This window comes from Anomaloglossus baeobatrachus, chromosome 6 (genome assembly GCF_048569485.1).
Source record: "Anomaloglossus baeobatrachus isolate aAnoBae1 chromosome 6, aAnoBae1.hap1, whole genome shotgun sequence".
Taxonomy (NCBI): Eukaryota; Metazoa; Chordata; class Amphibia; order Anura; family Aromobatidae; genus Anomaloglossus; species Anomaloglossus baeobatrachus.
The window spans coordinates 103,418,130-103,437,695 of NC_134358.1; the positions used below are offsets into that span (position 1 = coordinate 103,418,130).

A 19,566-nucleotide genomic window follows, 5' to 3' on the forward strand; every position below is an offset into this window, starting at 1 on the left:
TATGACTATATATATAAATGTTAACATTTAATGGAAAGCAGAGCGCAGTCTGTGGTCTAGTTCCATATTACAGCTCATGTGATTGACCTATACATAGCGAGCAGTACAAGCAGATCAGCGGCAGCACAAGCTTTCACTATGACCGATGCCAAAATCTACTCACTTATAGATTTCTTGCTTACAGATCCTCGTGAAGGAGGCCTTAAGGGTGATATTTACATCTCACTCCCGGCACACTGCAACATCCATTGCTGCCGGTCTATTTATGGTTTGCTATGTCATCACTTGCTAAAGACTTTGACAGCTGTCCCCAAAAGGGGCGTAATAACCAACTACAAAGTACTCGAAGCCAGATAATTCAATCCTGAACTTCCCAGATCCAACACAAACGCATTCAGATTCTTCCACATTGTTGTATATTTACATAGTATCCCTGTTTCCTGCAGCAATCACTTATTACCCTGTTTCCCCGAAAATAAGACAGTGTCTTATATTAATTTTTGCTCCCAAAGATGCACTAGGTCTTATTTCCAGGGGATGTCTTATTTTTCCATGAAGAAGAATTCCTATTTATTGTTGAACAAAAAATGAACATTTTTTATATACTGTAGAGGAGTTTCCATCACAAACCAGCATAAACAGACAAACTGTGACTCCTATCAAGAATATCTTGCTACTACCATTATTTCCATGCACAACATGCCCTGGTGTTCTTTTCGGCGGGCATGCTTCCAAACAAAAACTTTGCTAGGTCTTACTTTCATGGGAGGCCTTATATTTAGCAATTCAGCAAAACCTCTACTAGGTCTTATTTTTAGGGGATGTCTTACTATAGGGGAAATAGGGTACATGACTTCCTACAGGATTGGACACAGTCAGAACGGGGCCCCTGCGCAAGAACAATATATGGATAGTGATGAGAGAGCACTAAAATGCTCAAGTGCTCAGTACTCGAATCGAGCAGGTTGAACACTCAGGCATGGTCGACTCGGGTACAGTGTATTAGGCTATGTGCGCACTTTCCGTTTTTTCCTGCGTTTCTGCAGCGTTTTGAACTGCATCGTTTTAATGCCAAAATGCATGCGTTTTGATTTTCAAGCCAAGTCTATGGGAAATGGGGCTTTCTTGTGCGCACTATGCTGTTAAAAACGCAGCGTTTCAGTTGCAGAAAATTTGGCAACATCTCTGCGTTTAAAGAAGCAGCATGTCAATTGTTTTTGCCATTTTGGCAGCGTTTTCTAACATTAGAGTTAATGAGAAGTTTCAAAACGCATCCTAAATCAAAATCCTAGCGTTTTACATGCTTTTTTGATGCAGAAAACATGCTTTTTTGACAAATTAAAAGCATGCGTTTTTGACATTATATTAAGGCCATGATATGTCCCTTTACACACACACATAGTCCGGCAATTAAATTAATGAAAATCAATAATTTAACGTTATTTTATGCATAAATATTAGCAAACAGTTATAATTTTAATAAAATTAGCTATTTTGTGTATGATTTTAATCATATTTGTTATCATTTTTTTCTTTTTTTTTTCATAGTGTTTGAATGTTTAAACTTTATTTAGCATTGTATTTCTAGTCTAAACGCATCTGACTGCAAGCAATGAAAAAGCATGTAAATCGCGGTAAAAACGTGGCTAAAACGCAAGCGTATTTATAGCGTTTTTGTGGTCAAAACCAAATTTGACAAAGACAATTTCTGCCAGAGGATGCGTTTAGAACTGCAAGTAACTCAATGTAAAGTGCGCACATAGCCTAACACTACATGCGTACACTGCAGTTTTTGTCGTGTTTTTGTTGCGTTTTTTTGGTGCAATTTTGATGTCACAAAGTTCTCACCTGCAAAGTCTATGAGAAATCAGACTTGCTCTGCGCACATTGCAGTTTTCTGTTTGCAGTTTATTTGTCACAAGCCTGTGACAAAAAAACTGCAGCGTGTTTTATCTTCTTGTGTTTTTGGCTTGCTTCCACTGAAAAAAACCTCATCAAAAATGCCAAAAAAACCACACCAAAAACGCAGCATTACAAGCGTGGATTTTTTTTACATTTCTGGGACAAGGTGTAGTTTTGATGTGACAACAAAACTGCAGCGTACACATGTAGCCTAATGGAAGTCAATGGGAAACTCAAGCATTTTTCCACAAGACCCTAACAGGAGGGTTGGGGGTGGGGGCAGAAAAATCACTGAAATTGAAGGAAACAGCGCTCAAATCTAATGGGAGCAACATTGGGAAGACGCCTGGACGCATCTCTATCTCCCAGGTTGCTGCTGAAATAAAATTATTTCTGAAAGACAAAAGGCGCAGATGGTGTCTTATCCTGATAGAACCAGAACAAAAGAGCACAGAGGGCACTCACCTGGGGGAGTTGTGAGTGTCACAACTACCACGAAGTGGGGACCACGGGTCCTGTGGACTCCACTATAGCTTCTCATAAGCCAGATCAGACACCCATACTTTGCATTGACGAGGGGCAATCACCCCAAAACAACGTGTCTGCAAATTGGGGTTCTAATTTGGCATAAATCCTTAGTCATATGAAAAGGCTCGTTAAAAAGCCACTTTTGACTTTTAGGATTGCTACTTCCAATAGGTGGCACTAGAGTTTGTCTCCTTCCTGGAGAGACAATTTGAAAACTACCATGAAAGCATGACAGATTACCACATTGGCTGCCACAGACCCAGAGGATGAATCGGTATACATAAGGTAGAGGAAAGGATTAACCTGCGCTGCCGTATGCACAGAAGATATCACTCCGGAGTAACCTTAGTGATTTTCTTATTCAACTCATTTCAGAGTCTATACAACTCCTTCTTCAGGAATCAAAATCACTGATGTATTTTAAGAGCCAATAAATACTGTACAAAGAGAACCCTTATATACAGGATGTTGAAATTTGAAAAAAGGCGCGCAGGTAATGGACAGTGACCTGATGCATCTAAAAGAACATATAATTGATTAAAACGCACAAATTATGAAACCAGAAAAAACTTGAAAATTATAAGAGAAAAAATGATAAAAATTGTAAAATATTGAATAGAGAAAAAGTATAAGAAAGAGGGAAAAAAAAGAAAAACTTGGTTTGTTAACCGGTGTCAGTGTATTGTAACCGCAAACAGGTCAGTGAGGAATTGTTGCAGTGAGGCACAGTGCTGTTGGTGTTGTCCAAACAGTAGGGGGACAAGTGGTAAAAAGATCTAAATGAAAAATGGTATCCAAATTAAAAATTAAAAAAAGGGAGAGAAAGAGGGGTAAATTGTAAAAATAGAAAGTGGATCAGTGAGTAGGAGACTCAAACAGGGATTATATATATAAAATTGTGTACATGTGTGTAGGTTCATGTACTTCAATTTGCATACTCATTATCATCTGCTTTTACTCCAGAGTAATTTCTTCCATCCATATGGCAGCGCAGGTTAACCCTTTCCTCTACCTTACGTATACCAGGTTGCTGCTGAAAACAGTGTTATCAGAGTAATACTCCACTGTTACGGGCTAACAATAAGGGTATGTCCAACAGATCAGTGTTTGTTCAGGCTAACATGTCTAAGGCCTCTGTCACACATACGTGAAAATCACGCACGTGCCGCGAGACACGTATTTTCCCTGCGTGTTGTGTTTGGTAAGTACGTGTCTCCGGTACATGCGGGCCACGTGTGTTCTACATGTGCTATCCGCGATAACACACAGAGAACCGGTAATTTGAATACTCACGTGGTCCTTGCTGCTGTCCAGGGTACTGGTCTTCGGCTCCAGCCCCGCCCACTCCCCGCTGATGCTGCTTCCGGCCAAACGGAGGGGCGGAGATTAGCGCCCGTGACATCACGCCCACCTCTCCTTAACACGCTCATAATGAGCAGCGGTCGCCAGCAACTATTTGCAGCGGAAGATTCTGCAGGGCTTATGGAGGTGAGTACCGTATTTTTCGCTTTATAAGACGCACCGGAATATAAGACGCACCCCAAACTTAGACATAAAAAAGGTAAAAAAAAGAAAAATGGGGTCCGTCTTATACTCCGGTGTTCTCTTACCGGAGGGGGGCAGCAGTGGTGGTGAAGCGGGGTCACAGGAGGCACAGGTTGTGCTGGCAGGCGCGGCAGGTCAGTGGCAGCGGGGTCCGTGGTTGCAGGTGCCGTGGTTGCAGGCGCGGTGGCGTCCGCGGTGGCAGGATCCGTGGGGTCCGTGGTGGCGGCAGCAGCCGTGGCGTGTGAGCCGTGCAGCAGGCCGGTGCAGTGAGTGTCCGCGGTCCCGGTTCAGTGGTGGCAGCGGCGGCGGCAACTGCTCAGTGGTGGCAGCGGCAGGGACTGCTCAGTGGTGGCAGCGGCAGGGACTGCTCAGTGGTGGCGTGTGTCCGCGGTCCCGGTTCAGTGGTGGCAGCGGCGGCGGCGGCTCAGTGGTGGGAGCGGCGGCAACTGCTCAGTGGTGGCAGCGGCAGGGACTGCTCAGTGGTGGCGTGTGTCCGCGGTCCCGGTTCAGTGGTGGCAGCGGCGGCTCAGTAGTGGGAGCGGCGGCGACGGCTCAGTGGTGGAGTGTGTCCGCGGTCCCGATTCAAGTAATGGCGCCCGGAGCGACGCATGCGCAGATGGAGCTCTCATCCAAGGGCTCCATCTGCGCACGCGCTGACTCCCGGAGCAGCGCGTGCGCAGATGGAGCTCTCATCCAAGAGCTCCACCGGCGCCATCATTTGAAAGTGGGACCGCGGACAACTGGTAAGCTGCACAGCCGCCCGCCCCGCATGCACAGAGTGGCAGCCAGCAGGCTGCCCGCCCACCCCGCGTACAAGCCGCCGGGTACCTGTGCTTGCGTGCGGTGGCAGCCGGGTACCCATGGCTGTGTGCGGGCGGCAGATGGGTGACTGTGTGAGGGCGGCAGCCGAGTACCTGCACGGGCACCCGACTGCCGCTCGCACACAGCACCCGGCTGCCGCCCGCACACAGCCATGGGTACCCGTCTGCCACCGCATGCAAGCACAGGTACCTGGCTGCCGACCCCACACAGCACCCGCTGCCGCCCGTACACAGCCACGGGTACCCGGCTGCCGCTGCATGCAAGTACAGGTACCCGGGCGCTTGCATGCAGCCACAGGCACCCGCCCGATCGCCTCAGACAGGACCCCCCCCCCCCCCGCTACCGCTTTATAAGACGCACCCCCCATTTTCCTCCCAAAATTTGGGGAGGAAAAGTGCGTCTTATAAAGCGAAAAATACGGTATGTTTTTTTATATTTTAAAATAATGACTCGTGTTTCTCCGTCGCGGGTCACACGGGACCACATCCACACTACATACGTGTGGTACGTGTGCGGGCTGTGTGACACCCGTGATGCCGGAGAAAAATGGGCATGTCGGCATGAGAAACACACGGACACACGTAAGTACGGAACGGACACACATTCCGTTCCAAAATACTTACGTGTGTCCAAACCATTATGAATACATAGGTCCACGTGTGTACATGTCTCTGGTGCGTGAGAAAACTGTCAAACACGTACCGGAGGCACCAACGTGTGACAGAGGCCTAACATATAGCTGAATTTCCGCATTAATCCTGCACCTCCACTCACTTTCGTTTTTGATGTGTTTTTTTTCGCTCATGCATGTTTGCTGTGTTTTTACACATGCATGTTTGCCTCAACAAAGCTGGCTGAAAAACAGGACGCAGAAAAAACAGGAAGTTGACCAAAGCAAAGTTATGTCCTGCCCCCCTACATATTATACACTTGCTCCCTTTACTGCCTTTCATGTGGCACTGAAGGGTATTTTTATCTTTTTTTAACCAAATAAATAACAAAATAATTAAACAAATGACATTAAGTCCCTCCTATTTTTGATAACGAGCCAAGGTAAAGCAAAAAGCTGTGGGATGGTATTGTCAGGCTCATGGTTATTGAGCCCTTCCCAGCCTAAATATACATCACAGCTACATGTATTTTTTTAATTTATGAATAAATTGGTGAATGAGGGACAGTCTCTTGTTTTCATTTCCTTACCTCTCTTTTTATGTCTTTTAGGTTCCCAAATGTGAACTACGTCAGATTCGGTGGACTGCTTCAGAGCTGCATGGCTTTTTTTTTTAATGTAAATTGGTGAACCAGGGCAATAGTCGAGGAGTGTTTTATAAAACTAAATTGTTTTATGTGTGTTTTTGCTCTTTCTTTCTACTTACTGGATTAGTAATGGGGGTTTCTGATAGACCCCTCTCCATTACTAACACCAGGGCTTGTTGCCAGCTGACACTACACAGCTGACATCAACCCCATAAACCACAACATCAGGGCAATCAGAAAGAGCCGAGGCAAAGCGCCACTTATGGGGTGACTGCGGGCTGGTATTTTTAGGCTGAGAAGGTCCCAATAACCAACAACCATGGACTTTCCAAGCCTGATAACTAACGGGTGCAAGCATACAATATGTAGGGGACAGAACATTACTTTGCTGTGGTTAACTTCTTATTTCTTCTGCTTCCTGTCTTTCAACCAACTCTATCGAGTCTGTGGCATCTAAGCTTTTAAACTGCCAAGTTAATACTAAGAGACAAGAGCAAAACTGAGCAATAGCAACTTGAGCCTTCCACTTTTCTAGCCAGAACACTAACAGATCCTGACTGACTAAAATTGTTCTCGACTGTGATGCACATTTTGTCGCTAGTTGGGAATCCATTAAAATATAACATTCTTAGAGTCTTTAGTTGCCAAGGAACATAGGATCTTACTGCATACTGTTCTGACACTGTTGTATTTAGCCCCTGATGAAGTGATGGCGAAACACGCGTCAGGCACAAACACATGAAATGATGTGGTTTGTTTGATCCAGCCTTACAATTTTTACTGTTTCTTATCTTTTTCCATCTTTGGTCTCTTATGCGAAAGCAACAGGACTGGCTCATGCATTTTATGCTTATATGTAGCACTTCTTTTGCACTTTGCAGTCATTTTTGCCGACTTATTTTCTATAACCTATTGCACTGTTTTGGATAACATATGTATATGCTGTTATATTTTATTCTTATTTCAGTTAATTTCCTATGAATTACTATTGAATGGACTAAGAAATTTTTCTCCACATATCTACTTCTGCCACTAGTAAAACTGCATTATTGTACAACAGATTCTATTTGGGAATTAATTCTTCCCCTAGTCTACTATATATTTGTTTTTTCCTGCAAAACTATATTAATTGCTGTATTTTGGAGCCATTTTCTAGAAATATTTTGATTCATAAGATTAATGGAAACATAACCACTCAGTTCTTGGTTGATATTTGCAAGATTGTGTCTCCACGCACATATTTTTTAAATGTTTTTATATGTTAATAATAAAGCTATATGGTTCTAAACTATTTGTGGTATGTTTATTCTTTCTTTATAGGTCTAATACTTGCATACTGTTCCATTTTTAATGCAATAATAACATTGTATGTAGTGAGCTCTTAAAGGGAATCTGTCAGATCAGGATTCCCTATCTAAGTAAAGGGAGGCTAGCATTAATAATTAATATCCAGAGCATTTCCATGTCAAAAAGTAGCACTAAGTGCAGTAAAAGGAATAGGACATTCTAATCACACTGCACCTTGCTCCAGTCATCAGGGTGAGGCACAGTACTGAGTCACAGCTATTGTCCAATCACTATCAATTGAGTGAACCGTGATTGGGCAATAGCTGTGTCTGTTCAGTGGTGTTCCCTCTACAATTTTGGACCTAATCATGACATACTGTCTTTCCCCGAAAATATGCCGTACCCTGAAAATATATCCTAGCAGGAATTTTCGACCTTTGGTAGCACTGATAGGTGGACATTCTCTTCAAGGTCGTTTTTCATCAGGTACTGACCAGTGACAAATGCTCGTCAGGAGATATAAAACTAGGTATTCTTACTAGGGTATGCCATGGTGTTTTGATTGGTAAAATCATAATCCTATGGCACATTCTAATAACAATAGCCTTTCGGATATCTTTAGATGTGTCAAGCAGCACCATGTTTGATGGAGGAGATATCATATTAGTAGTACCCCAGCATATTTCTCGTACTGTGGAAAGCTTCAAGAGGAACCTGAAGACCCACCTCTTCTGACAAGCCTACCACCTACAATAAAACTCAGTCCAGTACACCACTGCACAACCAGCTCTGTCCTCACCTACTGTACCATCACCCATCCACTCTGGACTGTGATCCCTCACGGGCAGGGTCCTCTCTCCTCCTATACCAGTCTGTTTTGTACTGTAAATGATTGTTTTACTTGTTTTTATGTATACCCTTTTCACTTTTAAAGCTCCATGGAATAAATGGCACTATAATAATAATACTAATAATAATAATAATAATTAATAAAAAATGTATATTCTTAACAAACAGAAACAGACAGAAGCAGCTGCTGTTTGGTGCAAGGCGAGGATGAATGTGAGAACTGGATCGTGTCATCAGCTGTTGTTTATAAAAAAATTATCTCGGAGACGCAAGAACAGTAACACACCCTGTAAATGTTTTAAGAGGGCACAAAATGGCAAAGCATGTCTCCATGCAAACATAATACGTCATAAAATACTTATACTCAGTATAAATAGTTTCTAGACGATAGTGTTGTTCTCTTTGCAGCATGCAATATTATTGCCATCACTAAATAGAAGTACTATAAATAATATAAAAACAATCTTGTAATTTCAAAAATGTATTGTGACTAAGCAAAGTTAGAGCACAATACTCAGGGTCCATAAGAAGAACTTATTCTGAGAGTTCACCCTGAGGATTCATGGTCTTTTTTTGTGTGTTTACCCTAATTTAGATTTACGAACAGTGTAGCATCCTCTGGTGGGTCAAACTGCCTAATCCTAAATCTAGAGTCACACACTATAAAGAAAAAGACATGGATCGCACATGCCACAAAATATAATGATTTAAAGCCGTCAGGCAAAGAATTAAATAGAACCTGAAGTTCTTTGTTACCATTCCGATCAGATTGTATTAAGCCCACTGCCACGTCACGGCAAACCTCTTGAGGGCGTCCCTATTCTAAACTGCACTATAAGGTTTAGAATAGGGACCTACTCAGAGGTTCGCCGTGATATGGCAGTGGGCTTAATACAGTCTGATCAGAATGGTAACAAAGAACCTCATGTTCTATTGTTTAATTTTTTTGCCTAACGGCTTTAGATCATTGTTTTTTTGGGATGTGCGATCCATGTCTTTTTCTTCATAGTGTGCTAAATCTAGAGTCAGAATGCCGAAAAGTCAATCTATCCAGTGTATGGTTCTGAGATCCATGAGCTGAGGAAACAGGTGGCCCAGAGAATAACAATTTTGTTTTGTACACTGACGTACACAGACATAATAGGTCTCGTGTATAAAAACAGTGTATGAGCCTCCTTCAATAAAAAAAAATCATCAAAATACACAATTTCACCTGCTTTGGAGTTACAAATGGGCCCCCATAGGTCTTGGGTCCCTGTTCAGCCACACAGGTTGTACCAATGATATGTCCGCCCCTGGGTTTAAAGCACAGGTGTCTGGGTTCTAAACTGGCCAAGGATGACATCTGCATGGAGTTTGTATTGTCTCATCATAATTACTTGTGTTTTTCAACATAATATGGGTCCACTTATCCTCCAAATATTAATACAGTGGAACCTTGGATTACGAGCATAATTGGTTCCGGGATTAACCAAGTTACTCTTATATCAAAGGGAATTTTCCCATAAGAAATTATTGAAATGCAAACAATTCGTTCCACAACCCAAAAAAATGTACTGTATTTATGCAAACTTATTACAGTAATACAAAATAATGTACTGTAGTTATATAAAATTATTACAGTACACTAATACAAAATACTGTACAGTAAAATTTAAAACTGGTCAACGATGCCCCGGGATCTGGAACCCCTGGAGCCGCGGACTGTCCGGATCCGAGCAACCCGGCTGCCCCGGGGCGCGACACATACAATTTACATGTTTTTGAGTTGAGCAGACCCTTTGAAGTTTAGCGGGTTTAGCTGGACTTTATATAAAGCTCGGTTTGGGACCCGGACTTTACCTGAACCACAATCTAAGTCACTCATTGGCAGTTCTCCGCTTATATGCAGCCAGCCATAAACAGAACACCTCGGGGGGAGGGTGGGAGGGGTTTTCCATTTTTTTTTGGGTGCACACTACATCCGATCATGCTGCTGTTACCCCCAATGTGAGCCATTCACACACTGCAAGCGGCTCGCACTGGGCTAAGTAACAAGCGTAATCGAGCATAACAATGCTCGGTCCAGGAGTTTGCGTAAAGCACCCGAACTCTGACCTTGAATATTGATTTTTAAGTTAAGTACGTATTCACCATGAACACTGAACACAGAACCTTGAGTTTGCTCATCTCTTCTGAATACTATGTATGCAAACCACTTTACGTATGCAACCCACTCGCTCGAGTAGCTTTGTTTTTGGGTATGCTAGGTGCTTGTCCCTGTGCAAGCTGCTTGAAGTGTTCGCACTGGGGGTAACAATAACATGATCGGATGTTGTCACGCTCCCCGGGTCCTCACCCCCGCTCCCCGGCTCACCTGCCACGCTGCCCGCTCCTCAGCCCCCGGATTCCGTCCGTCCCAGGCCCCCTGGTCCCCGATCCCGGCGCCCGACGGCTTCCCAGGACCTGGCCGGCTCCCCTGCGTCCTCCCCTCAGCCTCCTTCCCTGGCTTCTGGCACCCGGGCGGCGCGCATGCGCGTTAGGGCGCGCGCGCGGTCACTGACCCTTTCTTAAAGGGCCAGCGTCCATGAACAGGAAATGAGGTTGAACAGGTACTGGGTATAAAGGGGGTTAGTGTCCAAGGGGGCGGGGCCTGATCTTCGTGTTCCCTGAGCTAGGAGTCAGGTCTCCTGGTGTTTATGTGCCTGTACTCACCTCTCTCTCTTTGTAGAGCCGTACCTGCCTCGCCATCCCGTCTGCCGTATCCTGAACCCCGCACACTGTCCGTCTGCCATCTGACAGTCCGTACCATCTCGGATCCCTGCGGTGACCCGTCATCTCGCTCCTGAGGTTCCGGACCCCGCCTGATATCATCTCGGCTTCCGAACCTGAGCTACGTCACCAGGACTACCATCTGTGACACCGTGGTCCCAGGGACTCCTCCGCTGCCTTCACTTGCACGGACTGTTCTGTTGCCCATCAGTGCTTCAGCTGCCGGACTCCCTACCACCATCTTGAGAGTTCGGTCCAGTGGATCCACCTCCTGGGTCGGCCCGACCGCCCGGCCGTGACAGTAAGATCAGGCCATGGATCCCGCTGCAGCACTAGCGGCCTTGCAAGAGGAACTCCGACGTCAGCATGAAGTCCAGACCCGCATGTTGCAATTTATGACCTCCGTGGACACCCGCCTGTACACGTTACAAGCATCAATGACGCCTGCGGCACCCAGGTCCCCAGCTATGCAAGCCATGGCTCCCGCACCAGTGGCAGCCTCTTCAGATGCTTCCCGTCTCCGTTTGGCGTCACCACCTCGTTATGCTGGAGATCCCAAGACCTGCAGGGGCTTCATAAACCAGTGTTCCCTTCATTTCACGCAGCTGCCACATCTGTTCGCCTCTGACCAAGCCAAGGTCGCCTTTATAATGTCTCATCTGGAGGGCGAGGCGCTGGCATGGATGAACCCCTTGTGGGAGAAGGAGGACCCCATGACCAAGAACCTTCAAGAGTTCCTGCAGGCCTTTCGCAGCACCTTCGACGAGCCGGGACGCGCCTCTGCGTCTGCTTCATCCCTCCTCCGCCTACGTCAAGGAACACTGACGGTGGGTCAATATGCCATCCGCTTCCGTACTTTGGCTTCTGAACTCGGGTGGAATAATGAGGCCCTGACAGCCGCCTTCTGGGAAGGACTCTCGAGTCGCATCAAGGATGAGTTGGCGGGTCGTGACGTGCCCTCCACCCTAGATGCCCTGATTGCCCTAGCCACTCGAGTGGACATTCGTTTCCAGGAACGCTCCAAAGAGCTGTATCGTGAGAGACGTGCAGTACGGCACTCTCCTCCTCCACAGAAGTCCTCTGTGCCTCACTCTTCAACAGCTGGGATTCCTGTCCACGAGCCCATGCAGGTTGACAGAGTACGACAGTCTGACCAACGTAGAGCAGAGCGGCTCGCCAAAGGCCTCTGCTTTTACTGCGGAGAGGGCACACATCTCTTACGCTCCTGTCCGGAAAGGCCGGGAAACTCCAAAGCCTAGGGTTGGTAGGAGAGGCCACCCTAGGTGCTGGGACTCTCTCAGACCCAGTTATGTGGACGGTACAAGTGTCAACAGGAGAGACGCGCTTCACGGCTGAGGCATACCTCGACTCCGGAGCAGCAGGCAATTTTATCCAGCAGGCCACGGTGGACAAGTACCAGCTGCCTGTTACTCCACTCGATAAGCCCCTAATGATTGCCTCGGTGGATGGGAGACCCCTCTCTGATACCATCTCCTGGATCACCAAGCCGGTGGAATTGCGTATAGGTGCTCTGCACACCGAGAACATCGCTCTCTACGTCCTTCCACACATGTCCCATCAAATCCTGCTGGGACTTCCTTGGTTGCGGACACACGAACCATCAGTCAGCTGGGGTACTGGCGAAATCACTCGTTGGGGCTCTGCCTGTCATGAGAGATGTCTAAAGTCCCTACAACCAATCCGACGTCCCCCGGCTCCAGAGAACCTACCGGAACTGCCCTCGGCCTATTGGTCCTTCGCGGACGTTTTTGACAAGAAGGAGTCTGAGGTACTTCCGCCACACCGTCCCTACGATTGCGCCATCGACCTGCTCCCAGGAACAACACCACCTCGAGGACGGATATATCCGTTGTCTCCAGCGGAAACCAGGGCCATGTCCACATACATCACGGAAAGCCTGGCAAAGGGATTCATCCGGAGATCCTCCTCTCCTGCGGGAGCAGGCTTCTTCTTCGTTAAGAAGAAAGAGGGTGACCTACGCCCATGCATTGACTACCGGGGCTTGAATCAGATCACCATAAAAAACAAGTACCCCTTACCGCTCATCCCCGAATTGTTCGACCGGCTCAGAGGAGCCCGTGTGTTCACCAAACTGGATCTTCGGGGTGCCTACAACCTAGTTCGTATCCGCTCTGGGGACGAATGGAAGACCGCATTTAATACTCGCGACGGGCACTACGAATACTGCGTGATGCCCTTCGGTCTGTGTAACGCTCCTGCCGTATTCCAAGAACTGGTGAACGACATATTCCGGGACCTCCTCTACCTCTGTGTAGTAGTTTATCTGGATGACATCCTTGTCTTCTCTCCGGACCTCCAGACCCACAGAGAGAACGTAAAGCTGGTCCTACAAAGACTGAGAGAGAATCGTCTCTACGCCAAATATGAGAAGTGCGTCTTTGAGCAGTCTTCTCTCCCTTTCCTGGGATACATCATCTCGGGTACTGGGTTGCAGATGGATCCAAAGAAGGTCTCCTCCATACTCAACTGGCCTCCTCCTTCGGGACTGAAGGCAATCCAACGGTTCCTGGGATTCGCCAACTACTACCGCCAGTTTATCCCGCACTTCTCCGCCCTGACTGCCCCTCTCTCCGCTTTGACCAAAAAGGAGGCTAAACCAAAGGACTGGTCACCTGCGGCCGACGCCGCGTTTTGCTCTTTGAAGCGAGCTTTCGCCTCCTCTCCTGTACTCCACCGACCGGAGTTAAACCGCCAGTTCACCTTGGAGGTGGATGCCTCCTCCTCAGGAGCCGGAGCAGTGCTCATGCAAAAATCCTCCTCCGGGAAGATGGTGACTTGCGGTTTCTTTTCTAAGAGCTTCTCAGCACCAGAACGGAATTACACCATCGGTGACCGAGAATTATTGGCGGTCAAACTAGCTCTGGAGGAGTGGCGCTACCTCCTGGAAGGAGCAGTGTACCCCGTGACCATCTACACGGACCACAAGAACCTGGAATACCTGCGGTCCGCTCAGCGACTGAACCCGCGGCAAGCCAGGTGGTCCTTATTCTTTGCCAGGTTTGACTTCCAGCTCCACTTCCGACCCGCGGACAGGAATGTACGCGCCGATGCCTTGTCTAGGTCCCTCATGTCCATGGAGCAGGAGGAAGAGACTACCCAACCTATCATCCCTCCTAGCAAGATTGTTCCGGTGGCTCCCGTCACTCTGGCCCAAATACCACCCGGGAAGACCTATGTCTCTGAGACTGACAGGCAAAAAGTGTTACACTGGGGTCATGCCTCAAAAACAGCCGGCCATGCAGGCCAGAAGAGAACATGGGGTGCGATTGTACGCCATTACTGGTGGCCATCCCTTCGCACTGACGTCGCCGCCTTTGTCTCTGCCTGCTCCTCTTGTGCCAGGAACAAGACGCCCAAACACCTGCCCTATGGCCGTCTTCTGCCTCTACCGATACCCTCAGTTCCCTGGCAACACATTGCGATGGACTTTATTACGGACTTGCCATTATCCTCTGGACACACAGTCATATGGGTCGTGGTGGACCGGTTCTCCAAAATGGCCCACTTCATCCCCATGGCTGGACTGCCCTCTGCTCAGGAACTCGCGGAAGCCTATATCCATCACATCTTCCGCTTGCATGGCTTTCCATCCCACATCGTGTCCGACAGAGGAACTCAGTTCACCTCCCGCTTCTGGAGGGCGCTCTGCAAACACCTGGGAGTAACTCTGGACTTTTCTTCCGCATACCATCCTCAGTCTAATGGCCAAGTGGAGAGGGTCAATCAAATCTTGACATCCTTCTTACGTCACTATGTCAACACCCATCACGACGACTGGTCCACGCTTCTGCCTTGGGCTGAGTTCTCACATAACCACCACATCAGTGAGTCGTCCTCCAAATCTCCCTTCCATGTCGTTTACGGACTTCAGCCCTCCGTTCCATTGCCTATATCCCCTTCTTCGGATGTCCCTGCGGCTGATACTGTAGCCCGTGACTTCGCTACCATTTGGGACTCTGTCAAGGCGTCCCTTGGACGCGCTTCCCAGCGGATGAAGAAACACGCTGACAAAAGGCGTCTAGACCCTCCGTGTTTCTCTCCTGGAGACCTCGTCTGGCTTGCTTCCCAGTACGTCCGCCTGAAGATACCGTCATACAAGCTGGGTCCTCGCTACATTGGGCCGTTTAAAGTCCTCAGCAAGATCAATGAGGTTTCCTACAAGCTACAGCTCCCGGCCACGATGAGGATACCCAACTCATTCCACGTCTCCCTGCTCAAGCCGGTTGTCCTTGGTCCCTTCTCCAATGCTGCCAGTCCGGCCCCTCCACCTATTGCCGATGACGACATCTATGCGGTAAGGGATATCGTGGCCATGAAGACCGTACGAGGTCGGCAGTTCTTCCTGGTGGACTGGGAGGGGTATGGTCCTGAGGATAGGTCTTGGGAGCCCAGGGAGAACGTGGGCACTCCTCTTATCCGTGCCTTCATGTCCCGGTTGCGGGGTGGGGGGCGTGGGGGGGGGGGTACTGTCACGCTCCCCGGGTCCTCACCCCCGCTCCCCGGCTCACCTGCCACGCTGCCCGCTCCTCAGCCCCCGGATTCCGTCCGTCCCAGGCCCCCTGGTCCCCGATCCCGGCGCCCGACGGCTTCCCAGGACCTGGCCGGCTCCCCTGCGTCCTCCCCTCAGCCTCCTTCCCTGGCTTCTGGCACCCGGGCGGCGCGCATGCGCGTTAGGGCGCGCGCGCGGTCACTGACCCTTTCTTAAAGGGCCAGCGTCCATGAACAGGAAATGAGGTTGAACAGGTACTGGGTATAAAGGGGGTTAGTGTCCAAGGGGGCGGGGCCTGATCTTCGTGTTCCCTGAGCTAGGAGTCAGGTCTCCTGGTGTTTATGTGCCTGTACTCACCTCTCTCTCTTTGTAGAGCCGTACCTGCCTCGCCATCCCGTCTGCCGTATCCTGAACCCCGCACACTGTCCGTCTGCCATCTGACAGTCCGTACCATCTCGGATCCCTGCGGTGACCCGTCATCTCGCTCCTGAGGTTCCGGACCCCGCCTGATATCATCTCGGCTTCCGAACCTGAGCTACGTCACCAGGACTACCATCTGTGACACCGTGGTCCCAGGGACTCCTCCGCTGCCTTCACTTGCACGGACTGTTCTGTTGCCCATCAGTGCTTCAGCTGCCGGACTCCCTACCACCATCTTGAGAGTTCGGTCCAGTGGATCCACCTCCTGGGTCGGCCCGACCGCCCGGCCGTGACAGATGTAATGTACACCAAACAAAATAAATAGAAAAAAACGGCCACCTTCCCCCGAATGTGCTCTGTTCATGGCTGGCGGCATGGGTCGGAGACTCAAACTGCCCAATCAGTGACTTCCAATGAAGTTCTGGTCACGTTCTTGTCCAGACAAGAACTTAATCTGCATTTCAGCTGAACCGAACTTCATCAGGTCCACTCATCTCTAGTGAGCACCAATACATGAAAAATAACAGATTCCTTGTGTGCTATTTATTAGTTTTATGTGCTTTACATATATACTGTATTCTGTGTTGACTATGCAGCAGTGCCAACGAACATTTTTTTTTACTGAGAAATCACTGTTACTACAGGCATCACTGGTATAAACAAGTCAGTTTACGACATTTGTTCACTGTACACATTCCACCATCATCTATAACTTACATTGTTAAAAAGTGGAAGAAACTACAGCAATGCAGCCCCAAATGGAAACCACTAGAGATGAGCGAGCACTAAAATGCTTGGGTGCTTGGTCCTAGAGTCGAGCAGGTCAGATGGTCTGAAAATGCTTGACTGGCTTACGAGTATAATGGAAGTCAACGACTGGCCAGTTCATTTCTTCTGCCAACATACAGCCAGTCATATATAGAGCATTTTCTGGAGGAAGGATGGCGTTTTTTTTCTTTTGACAAACTACATCCAAAACCATTGCTGTAACTCCAATGAGAGCTATTCAGAGGCTGCAAATGGCTCTTCCTGGGGTGCCTGCACACATCATGCAATGAAGCAAGCCTGTGCATTGTGGTTGTTGATTCACGGATGAAAAATCCAAGCACCGGCAATACTCGGCTGAGTACAGCGAGTAACTCGCGCCCCCCGATGCTTGATCAAGTGACGAGCAGTGCTGAGCACTCTCACTAATCACTAGACACGACACAAAGATACAAAGTGAGTTATCGAGCCCCGAGGGGCATAAAAATCACCAACTCTCTACTGACTCAACTGCAGAGATGCAAAACCTTTCAGATATTTTTTACTTAAATTTACTTAGATTTGGACCCCAGGAAGAGAAAAAAAACACACCAGCTTGTGGAACAAAAGTTATTTTTACTCACTACCACTCCGATATACAAAGATTATCATTTAGTCTGCTTAATGTTCAGTTCTGAGCAATAAAGAGGCACTCTTCCAAAGGTTACAGACAGTGAAACCATTCTTGCAAGTAAAATTACAGTTGGACATGGCCACAGGGATGATTACATTCTGCTGTAGGTTCCCACGGCACTCCACCTGTGTCCGCAGGTAACCTGACCTCAGGGGACCTCAAATAACTCAGTGACCTCACCTCAGAAGGTCTACTGAGGTCCCTTGTGGTCAGGTTACCTGCGGTCATAGATGGAGGGCCGTGGGAACCTCCAGCTGTGACCGCAACTAACCTGAGTGACGTCACTGCTGATTGCTGCAGCTCAATCTCTGTCTGAAGCCCACAGCAGGCGGTCATTGTGCAATGGCATCACGCTGTCAGTACAGATGTAGCAGAGCTGGAATTGTCATGGGGCCTCATGTGGATTACGTCAGACCTTTTTGGAGGTAATAAATGGTGAAAGAGTTTTCTTTTTGTATTTTATTTCAAATAAAGGATTTATGTTTGTGTTTATCTCTTTTCACTTACAGATTAGTAATGGGGGTCTCATAAATGCCTCCCATTACTAATCTAAGACTTAGTAGCAGCTGTTTGCTGCCATTAACCCCTTATTACCCTGATTGACACTGCACCAGGGCAATCGGAATGAGCCCGGTAAAGTTCAGGGATTGCCGTATTTAATGGATGCAACAATCCTGGGCAGCTGCAGGCTGCTAATTTTAAGCTGAAAGGCAATAAGCATGGGTCTCCCCAGCCTGAGAATACCAGCCCCCAGCTGTAGGCTTTATCATAGCTGGGTATCAAAATTGGGGGGAAACGCACAACGTTTTTTAAAACTATTTAAATAATTTTCTAAAAAAACTGCATGCGGTCCCTCTTATTTTGATACACAGCCAAGATAAGCACACGGCTGGGGGCTGCAGCCTGTATCCGTATCCCTTATCATGGCCAGGTATCATAATATGGGGGGAGCGCATGCAAATTTTTAAAAAATGTATTTAGTCTTACAAGACGATATAGACCCACAGATAAGGTTTGTGATCGATAGCAGTACAACACGCTGTCACACAGGCGGGGGCGTGTCTGACTTCAACCAATAAGTGATGCCAGTGGGCAGGGAAAGCCATGTATATTCATGAGGCTAATAAGTGGCACCAGAAGTAGAATGTGAGTCCGCGGGCACAGTGTGACAGCCGCTCCGGAGACTCGGCAAGTATAGCGCACTTGCTCTATTTACTTTTCCTTTATTTTTTTTTATTAACTGAGTGCATCAATACCCGGAGATCCCTGAGAACTCTGGTTCCGGGCCTGGCACTGGGTTACTTTTGATCCCGCATGGATCTGGGTCCATCCAGCACTATGAGTAAAGTCAATCAGGAAGGGCTAAAGACGCAGGACAAAAAACACAAAAAGAATTGACATGATGCATCTTTTTTTTCTGCACCCAAAACTGCAAGGAAAAAAAAGCAACGTGCACACAGCATTTCTGAATTCTCATAGACTTTGCTGGGAGAAGGAAAGACAACAAACTTCACCAAAAAATGCGTCAAAAATGCTGCAAAAAAAACGCAGCATGCACACAGTGCCTAACTGTGCTTTCAGGAGCACGTCATGTAGAATGCCTGGGTTTTCCTTTAGCTGCTCCCCTCTCCATAGAATTTTGTGAGCACCAATTGCCATCTCCTATCTCAGTAATGTGAAAATTTATCTTCACTGAATGCAAATTTTTAAACATTTTACCCCGGAATTTAGACTGAAAGGTCAATTCAGCAGGAGAAAGAAGCAGATTTCTCTAAGATATATTCTAAATCTTCTTATTTTCATGTGTACTATTCATTTATGAAATAAAGATTAATACAATGGTTACTCTTTAACATAAATACCTGATTTAGATAGTAGATAATTTTCAGATGAATCCTTCCCTTTAAACATTTTTTTGCAGTCACTTTTCTAGCTACAGCTTTTTTCAAGTCTGCTTCTTGTAATATATTGAGCACATACAGTATGTGTCCAACAGAAAGACAGACAGGGAGGATAATTGAACTTTCTAAGAATCTTCATTGGTAAATTATAGGGAACCTGTCACCAGATTTGTCCCCTTATAAACTGCGGCCACCACCAGTAACCTCTTATATACAGTATTCTAGAATATACATACTATTGTATATAAGTGCACAGGACGATCTGTATAACATAAAAAACATCTTTTATTATACTCACCTGTTGGGCGGTCGGGTCCGATGGGCATCACTACTCT

The 19,566-nt window shown here is 47.3% G+C and overlaps 1 protein-coding gene across 2 annotated transcripts in view; it reads right to left on the bottom strand.

Moving 5' to 3' along the window:
* PKIA (cAMP-dependent protein kinase inhibitor alpha) overlaps positions 1-19,566 on the bottom strand; it is an 86,009-nt gene that overhangs the window by 60,496 nt on the left and 5,947 nt on the right. Inside the window, exon 1 of one of the 2 annotated variants that reach the window (XM_075353154.1) lies at positions 164-262. The exons of the other annotated variant lie outside the window; for it this stretch is intronic. The gene's annotated coding sequence lies outside the window, so the exon portion shown is untranslated. Of the gene's footprint in view, positions 1-163; positions 263-19,566 lie in introns of those variants that run through there. 2 annotated transcript variants of the gene reach the window in all.